General features: G+C 39.0%; 1 pseudogene; it reads left to right on the forward strand.

Moving 5' to 3' along the window:
* Positions 1-11,610, forward strand: part of LOC114042546 — a 13,990-nt pseudogene extending 2,380 nt beyond the window's left edge.
* The last annotated feature ends 210 nt before the right edge of the window (positions 11,611-11,820 follow it).

Consider the following 11,820-nt stretch of genomic DNA (forward strand, 5'->3'; position numbering starts at 1 on the left):
CCATTACCTGCCCTCAATTCTGAATTCTGTATTTTTTAAATCAAGGTTGGAAGATATTTCTTGTGGCTCTTGAGATACTTCTCCCACTTCTCTCTTTGCTTCTTTATTGAAATAATTTGTGTTTATTTTGCGAAAATTTTGGTCTTGAAAGGATCCTACAATTGAAATAGCATTGGCTCTGAAGTCTGAATACCTGGTTCAAATTGCCCCTCTAATATTCAAGTGATCATGTGATTTTAGACACATCACTCAACCTCCCTCAGACTCTGTTTCATTATTTCTAAAATAAGAGGATTAGATTAAATGCTCTATGAAGTCCCTTTCAGCACTCCCTCTATGACCCTATGCTATTTTTTTCATTTCTAATTATGCCCCTCCAGTCAACCATCAACAGCAATAGTGATTTTTTTTAAATAAAGAGAAGAAAAGAAGTTTAGCAAAACCAAACAATACATCTGCTTGTGGCAGATAGTATATACAATACCCAAAACTCCTAGTTCCCTCCTCTGCAAGGAGATTAGGGAAGCATTATTTTTTCAAGAGTCAAACTTGTCTTTTATCATTACATTTTTAATTTTTTTCTTTTTACATTGTTGTAGTATTGTCCACATTACTTTTCTGCTCCTCCTTACTTTTCTCTGTATCAATTCATATGTCTTCTCAAGCTCCTCTGAATTCTTCATATTAATCATTTCCTAATAGCACAATAACATTCCATTTCATTCATGTATCACAAGATGTTTAAGCATTCCCCCATCATGGCAGCCCATCCCTCTTAAATCAATTTCCTCTGTAGAATCCTAGTCCATGGAATCCTTCATTTCTTCTTTCTTAGCTCATTCAAATAAACCTTCCTGAAATCTAGTTACTTGCCAGACAACATCCAATGTTCCTCTCATTATCTTTCATGAAATTTGAGATGGCATAGTATCTTTCTTCCAGGGTTCTAGCATCTCTATTTCAGCAACCTATGACTCTTTAATGATCAAAATAAGATGTGTAATAGCATTCCAACTTATGAGGCATAAACTCAACAGTCCAGTCATTCAATGATTTCTTAGCAATATTGTTGAACAATCCCTTTAGTACTGAAGGCAACCAGGGGTTCATCATCCTCAGAACTCTCAAAGAATCAGTATAAGCAATTTTACACATGCACTATAGGGCTCTGAGCTAAAAGGGGTCCTAGCAATTATAGAGTCATGGGGCCACAGGACTTAGAATAGGAAGCAGGTATATCAAACTCAAATAGTGATGGATCCCTGAGGGCGATATATTGACTTACAAAACCACAAATTAACATTACGTATGTTGTATTTCATTTTTATTTATGGTGTTGAACATTCCTCAATTACATTTTAATCTAGTTCAGGCTAATCTGTAGAGTTTCACAGGCTATTCCTGGCCTGTTGCAGCTAGTTTGGCACTTCTATGACCAACTGACATTTTATATTGAAGAAACTGAAGCCCAGAAAAGTGAATGACTTGCTCAGAGCCATGTAGATAGAAAATAACAGAGCCAAAACTCTAGACTGAGTTCTCCAACTCCAAATCCCTTGTAATTTACTACGTTCATGGGTAAACCCATGAGTCAGTAAGTCAAAAAGCATTTATTGCTTATGATTATGCCAGTGCTACTTTTGTGAGCATGAAAACAAAATCATCACAATATGTTCCCTTGTATGTTCCAAATGCCTAGACCTCAAGATATTTCAGAGAAACAGTTTCAAACTCATGAAATGTATGAAGGAATCACTAACAACACATTCCCTTGTTTCCCTTTTCAGAGGAAAACAAAACTAGCCAAGCACAAGACCCTATCCATGTGGGAAAAAATCATGAAGAACCCAAAACACTTCAAGGTATGTTACCTGAGTGCTTTGAGAGCCCTACTTGACTCTTTCCCTTTGTCTCCCCAAACTGCATCAGTTCATAGCTGCAGAATGATAATAGGACAGTCTCTTATACCTCAGCATTGCTTCTCCTTCTTAAATTTAATGACTGCATAGAACAACAGAAAGGGTGAAAATGTTACTGTATTCTACCAGTGCATTAGCTATGCCTGCTCCTTCAACACACGTATGTAAGTTGGGTTGCCATTCTATCTGCACTAACACCTCTGATCTTTACACAGCCCAATCTGCTCCTTGATAAAAACAGAAAGCAAGGGTTAGAAAAGTACTCCTTACATCAAGAAACAACTTCTGAACCAATCTATTAACAGATCACCTAGCCTGACTGTGCACCCAGTCCAATGTTATGTATCCAGTCATGCTAAGTACACTTGGCCCTCTTGACTGTTCTCAGTGATAATTTTCATAGTTAATCCTACTGATACAGAGAATGGAAGGGAGATGGGTGGGAGGACATGGCAAGGTTTGGGGGCTCACATGCTGAAACTTCCTTATTTTTCCCCTTCTTGTCATGCAGGCCACCACAGGCATGAGGGTCAATTCATTGCAGTGGGTACAAGTTTCAACTTCACCGTAATTCATATTGTCGATGATGTGCAGGTGTGCTCCTTTGATAAACAGAGCAAACCATTTGTATTGAATGAAGCATGGATCACCAAGGCACTAGGGAAAGACTTCATTGAGCAGAAGGTGGAAGCTATTTTAAGTATTCAAACAAATTTCCATTGGCTCTTCAGGTTCCTTATAAAGAATGACACCAAGAATGACAGTAAGTGAGGCAAATTGAATCTATACAATCAGAATTAGAAGGGACATCAATGGACATGTAGTTCAACCCATTCATGAAAGATTTGCCCACTATACCATACCCAACAAGTGCTTGTTCAACCTCTGAAGACATCCCAGAAGGATAAATGCATCATCTCCTGAAGCAGCACATTCAATTTTCAGACAGAAGTGATTGTTAGGAAAAGCTTAAATTTCCTTCTTTGTAATTTTCACCCATTACCCTTGTTATGATCTGTGGGACCAAACCAAAGAAGTCTAATCCCTCCTCCATGTGGTAGTCCTTCAAATTCTCAGACAGCCATCCTGCCCCTGCTCTCACCACCAACTCTTCTTTTCTCCAAGCTTAACATGCTCAGGTCCTTCAGCATCCTGGTTACCCTCTCACAGACTCTCATCAGAATATCAATGACTTTTTTAAACCATGGTGCTTTAAAATGAACACAATACTTCTAATGAGGTCTGATTAGGGCAGAACACAATGGTACTTGTTGTTCAGTCATTTCAGTCATGTCCAACTCTTTAAGACTGCATTTCAGTTTTCATGGCAAAGATATTGGAGTGGTTTGCATTTCCTTCTCCAGTTGATTCCACAGATGAGAAAATTAAGGTAAACAGGATTAAAAGACTTGCCCAGGATTGCACAGCTAGGAAGTGTCTGAGACCAGATTTGAGCTTGTGAAGATAAGTCTTCCTGACTCCAGGTCCGGCACTCTATCTATGATGCCACTTAGCTGCCCACACACTGGCATTTTCACCTTCCTATTCTTGAAATGAATGTCCTTTATATTGCATCTCAACATCACATGAACATTTTTTGGATGTTGTATCACACTGGTGCCTTATATTAAGCTTGAAGATCATTAAAACTTTGACATTATTAAAAAAAAAAGCTACTCCCTAAGTCTATCTCTCCCATCTTATATTTTTTATTTGATTTTTTGTACCCAAGTGCAAGATTTAAATGGATACATTGCAGTACTTTATCCTTTTAAGATCCTTGTCAATCCTGATTCTGTCACCCATTATTTGTCATCTGCAAATTTCATAAATACAATCTACAATTTTATCCAATTAATACTTTACTTAATGTGGGCATCTAGAACTCAAAATTTAAAATGTAGGTGTGCTGCTGTGGAAAGAGAATTAGATTTAGAGGCAGAAAGACTGGACTCAAATACCAGATCAACCATTTATTGGCTGTGCCATTTACTGGGAAGGTAGTTGAGATTCTTCAGGTTTCAGTTTTCTGAAGAGTAAAATGAAAGAATGACTTCCTTCCCTCCCAGTTCCTTATATATGATCCTATAGTCTATGAACAAAACAGAACTTATTATCTTCCTTTGAAACCTCCCCCTCCCCCAAACCTTTCTATTGCTACTGAGAATCTCACCATACATCCAGTCTACAAGGTTTGCAATCTTGGACTCATTCATACTCTTGCAGTCATTCCTTTTCTCATGCTCTCCCATATTAATTAGTAGACAACTTGTAACCATTGGCCATGGAGGGCAGAACTAGGAACAGTTGGTCGAACTTACAGAATGAAGGGTTTGGGAAAATTTCTATCAGTCAGAGCTGTCCAGCAGAAGCTAGATGACCTTGTTGGACTGTGCTAGAGAAGATTCAACATGATTTGAGATTTGACTAGATGGCCTCTGAGATCTCTTCCAATTTGGAGATTCTGTGAATCTGTGAAGAAATCAGATCTGGGCTTTTCCCTGAAGATGCACATCAGGGAAAGTCCCCAGGGCAGACACCATTCAGAGTCACAGTCTCAGAATTGACTGTCACCCCCAAAACCATATAGTTCCCTTTTCATTGTTGCCTTCTTTTTGTCATAACCATAATGTCCTGCTGCTGAGTTCTAGGCCCCATTTCCCTTCCCTTTTCTCTTCTATTCCCTGATGCTAAAGAACCCCAATGTCAAAAAGTATTTTTAAAGTTTATCTCCAAGTATGTATAAATTCAGAAATTATATATTAAGATATGGTAACTAGATGTTCATATAATAGAAAATACCCAGATTCAATCTAATGCCAAATCATACATGATTCTATGTCATTAGAGTTCTCCAGTGTCATTAAAGGGTATTTCTCCCTAAGGAGAGGATCTGGATAATAATTGAATATGTGTCACCTCTGAAATTGATCAAAAAGCAATAATTTTCCATATTACTCTTTGACTCAATTTACCTGCTCCATAACATTTTATTCTAGAAAACTGTAAAAGATTTACATATGAATAATCCTTTTCTCTGAGTAAACCTAGGAGGTATAGAATGTAAGAACTGTTACTCCAATTATATAACAGGAAATGTTATGTTTAACAGTAACAACTTCTTTAAGGTGCACAAAACACTTTTCACATAATTTTACATCTATTAGGAGGCAGTATAGAGTATGGAGTCCTGGAGAAAGCTCTAGAGTTGGAATGAGGAAGATTTGTGTTTGAATCCCACATTAGATACTTATTAGCTGCATGGCAAGTCATTGGGTAAGTCACTTAACATCATTCAGTCTTGGGTCCTCATTTGTAAAATGAGTATAATAACAGCACCTATTTCTCAAGGAGTTTGTGAGGATCAGCAGTAATAATACTCTATATGTAAACTGCTTTGAAAATATTTCAGGTATTATATTAATGTTAGCTATTATCATCATTACAAATTCTGAGGGTTTAAGTGGGTTATTTAAGGCTATATATTAAGCAAATATGGGAGACTGGATTCACATTGGCCCTTGTAACTTTGATTCCAATCCTGATTCCATTACATCATACTGACTCACAAGTCTCTTGCAGAGAACCACACATTATAATTCTTTATGGGCTGTGAAGTGGGTAATGACATTGATATTGGCAGCTCTATCCAGTTTGCTATGGATGGTGAAGATTTTATGAAGATAGATATCAGACTAATGACTAGACTGTCATGAAGCCTGAAGCAGAGCCCTTCAAATCCTTAGGTAACTTAGGGAGCCAAGTGAGAGAGAAGGCTCTGAAGAAATACTGTTTTGACATGATGAGTATTATCCTGCAGTACTCAAGCGTGAAGGAGAATGGTAAGTTTTCAATCCTTTCTGTTTTCTCCCAGGGTTCTCTAAGGCCATTAGAACATAGCACAGGCTCTGGTCAGTCTTATCAAGCTGAGAAAACTCTGAGTGTGGGCTTGGGATAGGTTTTCACTTGTCAGAGGACCAGTTTAGCTAAGTGCAGAGATGTTCAGTGCAGTGGTCACCAGGTGATGCCTCTTCTAGTCCACAGTAACTCATGAGGATGTGTTTGCTATGGTATGGAAAGAGTGTAATCAGCCACAAGTCAGAGAGTACCTACACTGATGATAACACAAAACCTTTCAAGTACTAAAATATTCAAGATTCTCTTCTTAACCCATTAGAACAGTTGATTTAGGGATCTGGTAAAATAATCATGATCACTATTGACAAATGTTTATTGATAGTCTACTGTGTGCAAAGCACTGTCCTAGGTATTGAGTAGAGTACAAAGAAGTGTAAGCTTAGGGGTGCCTTGAGTCTGAGGGCAGAATGAATGAATAAGTGAATTAATGAAAGAAGGAATGAAAAAGCATTATCACGTATTTATGAAGTGCCAAGCACTATGCTAACCTCTGGGGGTACAAATAGAAGAGCAAAACAGTCCTTGCTATCAAGGAATCCATAGTCTAATTGGGGAACATAGAACATATAAGAATATTCTTCATTGGGACAGCCAACAAGTCCCAAGGGGTCATAGTATGCTTTGCCAGGCTCCATGGACTGTAGGGCTTGGAGGAAAGAAATTGGTAAAGCCCAGTGGTTCCTCGTTTTATCAGAAGGATTGAAGTTAGTAATTCCCTGGTCATCTAAGTAAGCACTGTAAACAGTCACATTCACTCTGAGAGTGTATATCAGAGTAGGTGTGGTGGACTACAAAGAACTAGCCTACAACATATGGGAAGAAGAGAGTATGCCAAAGGATCAAATTATAGTGGGGCTCTGGGTTCTCCTCCCCCCTTGGGAGAAACAATGGTTGAAGGTCAATGTACAGTCAGGAGGTGAAAAAGGAAGGAGACGTTGGCAAGAAGGTAGGGGAAGTGGGCCTCCAACGGACCATCTGGTGCCAAAGCTAATAAATCAGTATTGGGCCCTGTGTGCTCTAAAGGCAGGTTTCATAGTAGCAAGCTTGAGTTTGTCCAAGCCAACTGGATGCCTTAGAATTATCCATGTAAATCTTGTTGCCCTGTTAGAGATGGTGAGTTCACAAACTTTAAGGATGTTGAAAGGTCCTGGTCTCAGAAGAAATGAACACCTATGATACATGAGCATAGGATCATTTCCACTTTCAGTGCTGAAAATAGCAGCAAGCAACTCTTATTAATGTGTCAGAGAAGAGGCATTGGAGTGAGGGAGAGAGAACTGTGAGAAACTGGTCCTAGGAATAAGATGACTTTTGCAGCAGCCAAAATAACAATAGCTATTATTTGATAAAATGAGTAACTGGTAGAGAAGTATAGAGGATAGAGTAATGTGGAAGAAAAGGAAGAGAGAGGGTTTAGAAGTGATAATGGAACAACAGAAGGTCACTGAGCTTTGGAGATAATACCTTTTCTCTTAACCTTTCTCTTCGGTGGCCCCTGAGGTGACTGTGTCCCGCCATGATGCTCCAGATGGTAGAGTCACCTTGAACTGCAGAGCCACAGGCTTCTATCCTCGCTCCATCCAGCTGCATTAAGAGAAGGATGGGCAGCTGGGTGTGTGGGGGCAAGAGAGCTCCAGTGGCACCTTGCCCAATGCAGATTCCACCTTCCACCTCCGAATCACACTGGAACTTCCTCCCGGTATTTCAGGGACATGTTACACCTGTGTGGTAGAGCATAGTACACTGCAGACTCCAACTGCATATCCTGGTGAGTGTTCTTCCCCAGCTATGTGGGCCCATTCCTCAGAAGCTAGGCCATGAAATGGGATGTTGTCATGCTTTTCACTCCCCTTTCCTCTCTGAGTATTGTTGCACAGGGCAGGGTTTTCATTGGGCATGCTCTCCAGTTGCCTCTCCTCTCAAAAACACTTCTTATTTATTTGTTGTCTTTCACACCCTGCAGTCCACTGTGAAGAGGCCATGGGTCATGACCCTGGGTCTCCTAACAGTTATTGTTCTGGTGCTGAGCTGTGCTGGGGCCTTCATCATATGGAAGAAGAAGAAAACAGGTGTGTTTTTTATGAGAGGGGTGGAAGAACTCTTGGTTTAAGGGCAAGATGAGGTGAGAAAGCGGTGGGGAGCAGAGGTCATCCATGGGGAGCAGATGTCACAATGGTGAGGGTGTTACACTGTCCCTGTGGCTCACAGAGTTCTGAGGAGGAAAGCTCTTTTAAACAGAATGATGATTCTTGAAGACTTAGAGATGGAAGGGACATCAGATTGTACTTCCAGTACAATTGGTACAACTTTTTTGAAAAACCAGCACCTAGATTCAGCTTATTGACCTTCAGTGACAGGGAATTTACTTCTTCCCAGGTTAGTCCATTAAACTTTTAGACTTTTATGAAAGTTTTCCTGACATCAAACCTAAATCTATGGATGGGCAAATTTCTCCCCAAATTTCTCCTAGTTACCTTTACTGGGTATGAGAAGGTCAAGTTGAATATCCCTTTTACATGGCAGTCATTTAAATTCTTGTATTACAATCACCTGCCTCCTGTGTCCTTTTTCTTCTCCAGGATAAAAATCTCCATTACCTTCAGCCATTTACATGGTTTCTAGTTCTTTTATCATCAGAATAGTTCTTTTCTGGATATGTCATTGATAAAATGTATCATTGAAAACTGAACATGACACTCCAGATGTGATCTGTCCAGGAAGGATTCAGAAGGTCTATCACCTCCTCATTCTTATTCTCTTTCGAAGCCTAAAAATAACATTAACTTTTTCATAGGGACTCATCACACTCTTATATCACACATCAATGTGCCCCCTGCCTTTTTACTATACATTAATTTTTTATTATCCTGAGCTACATAACAACTCAAGGCTAAGAATGAATTCTTTCTTATTAATTAATAAACTTATAACCAATTTATCATTAATTAATTAACTTCAGCTAATTAATGAGGCTGTACTCTAACATTAAATATTAACAATTTAACAATTAGAGAAATACCATTTCACCATAAGTTACTCATATATAATTTGTTAACAATTGAAAGCAATAACAAAGCAAAGAAAATTATTTATCATAATGATTGAATGAATGGGCCCAGTCAGGGTTACTATCAAATCTCTATATAACGGTGGATGACTTCCTTCACTTTTCTGAAGAATATGATTCCATATCATTCAGTTCACTTCAGTTCTCTCCAAAAAGGCATTTTTATGTCTTTTTAAGGTAAGAGTCAAGTTTAGCCACTCAGGAAATAAGTTGTTATTACTTTTTATTTGTTTCTTCAATAATCACAGGAAGCAGTATTTACAAAACGTACTTTACTTGCCAGCTCCTATGAGACTCTTCATAGAATCTTTTGTAACATGACACTTAGGGCAGTTCTGATGAGGAAAAAGCTTTACCTCACCTTCTTCCTCTGTATCTTCTCCATAGAGTTCTCATAGATCATCATAGATCACAGATAAAACATGATTCTATAGGAAGAAGTACTTCATAATAAGACATTTTTCAATATCACTTCAAACTGCCAAATTCACCTATAACCTATGTGAAAGACATTTGAGACAGTGCTCTAATTCACATTGACCATGCAGTCTGCTAAAGGCCTCAGGTCTTTTTCAGAACAAATACTCCTTCCGTCTTGTACTGTTGAAGTTAATTTCTCATGTAATTCAAGAATAGGGCTTCACAATTATTCCTATCAGGGCAGTTAGGTGGTGCAGTGGGTAAAGCTCTGGCCTTGGAGTCAGGAGGACCTGAGTTCAAATCCGGCCTCAGACACTGGACACTTACTACCTGTGTGACCTTGGGCAAGTCACTTAACCCTGACTGCCTCACATAAAAAATAAATAAAAACAATTATTCCTGTTCAATTTGATTTTATTACAATCAGCATGGTTACAGTGGAAGGAAAGTTGTACATAGATTCAGAAGACACTTGAGTTTCAATCTTTCCCACCCTGTCTCAAATGCTTTTAAGCATTCTGACCACAAATAAGTAGATTAACCTATCTGAACTTTAGGTTCCTCATTTGCAAACTAAAAATGATAAAAATGACACACAAGGGTATGTCAGAAAATCATGAAACTTGAGTTGGAAAGGACCCCATTGGCCATGTAGCAAAACATGCATGTGAAAAGGATCCCCAGTAGAACATACCTGAGAAGTAGTTTCCAGACTCTATCTGAAGACCTGCAAAGAAGGAAAATCAACAATCTCTTGAAGCAAACCAGTTGACTTTCAGATAGACATCAGACATCAAGCTTAAATTTGCTTCTTTGTAATTTCCATACCCTGCCCTTGCTTCTGGGTCTCTTTGGGGTCACAGATCACATCAAATTGCTTCTCCAGTTCATAGTCCTTCAAACACTTGAGGATGGTTATCATGCCTCTTTTGTCCCCTAGAGTCTTCTGTTTTCTAAGCTTAACATTGTTACTTCTTTCAATGGATGCTCATATGACATTTACTCAATACTTTTCATCATTCTGGTCCTCCTTTTCTCAATGCTCTCCCCATGATCAATGTCCTTCTTAAAATTGTGATAATCAGAACTGAACACAATCCTCCATCAGAGATCTGAGGAAGTGGTGGGCCTATCATCTCTCTATTGCTAGAAGCCATGGCCCTCATAATGTAGTCCACGATTGGCTGCTACATCACTTTGCCAAATCAGATTGAACTTGTAACCCACTAAAGCCCCAGGATCTTTTATTCTCCCCAGAACAGCTGTTGTCTTGCTATGCTTCCCACATCTTGTACTTGGGAAGTTGGTGTTTTAGACCCAAGTATAAGACTTTATATTTATCTCTATTGAATTTCACCTTATATTCACCCAATATATTAGTCTATTGTATCCTGCCTCCATCATGCGGTTTATTAGCTAGCCTCCTTACATTGTGACCCCAAAATTGAAAAGTGTGCCTTTGTCCAGGTCACAAAATGCTAAACAGTATAGGAACAAGTATGGATTTCTGTTGGTATGAAGGTCCAAAAGGTTATATATGTAAGTACTTTGTAAAGTTTAAGATGATACTTCTCAGGTATTATGAAGTGAGGGGCAGAATGGAACACATCACTATGTTCTATTGAGTCCTTTTTGGTCCTGGGCTTTCCTTCCTACATATTAATGATCCTTCTGAGCTTTGTGGAACTTGCCAGTAGACATGACATCTATATCGCTGGATAATTAGATTTAATAGTACAGAGCTCATAGCATCATAAATTTAGAGCTTTTAGGGACCTTAAAGGTGCTTGAACCCTGTTTCACTATTTTACAGATTGGGAAACTGAAGGGAGGAAAGGGAAAGAAATAAGCATTTATTAAACATCTTCTGTGTGCCAAGCACTTGCTAAGCACTTTACAAATATTGTCTCATTTGATCTCATTTGACTTGGTTGGTTAGGTAACTTGCTCAGGGCCACAAACATAGTGTCTGAGGTGGTGTTTGAACCCCAGATCTTCCTAACTAACTGACAGATAACTCCAATGTACACAGGAGGATGAGTTTTTATCCTTGTAAACTCTCAGGTCTGATAGGAGACACAATCCTTACATTCTAATTGGGAAGATGCACAGCTGTCTTTGGGAAGCCCAGGTTAATATAAGATCTGCTGCCTGGAGATAGAAGGCTGAATGAGCTATAGATTCAAGTGCTTCCCTGTCTGTGGGCCTTCTAAATTTACCTCTATTTCTCTTTCAGGTCACAGGACCCCTGAGGAAGTCACAGTGGATGGTGAAGGGGCCCTATAAGGGGAGTTGAGATTTGCCCAATGAAGGAAGCCATCCATGGAGGACAGTACTGAAGAGGGTCCATGGGCATATACATAAATTCTAGCACCCTGATCTCTCTCTTAATCTGTAATCAGGATAGGTCTTCCAAAAGAAAGTGGAACATGGGCATGAAATCTGTTATTAGTCTTCCTCTGGGTGTAGATTTTTATGTCTATAGAGCAAGTAAAA

Source organism: Vombatus ursinus, unplaced genomic scaffold, assembly GCF_900497805.2.
Source record: "Vombatus ursinus unplaced genomic scaffold, bare-nosed wombat genome assembly UNPS02014598.1, whole genome shotgun sequence".
Taxonomy (NCBI): Eukaryota; Metazoa; Chordata; class Mammalia; order Diprotodontia; family Vombatidae; genus Vombatus; species Vombatus ursinus.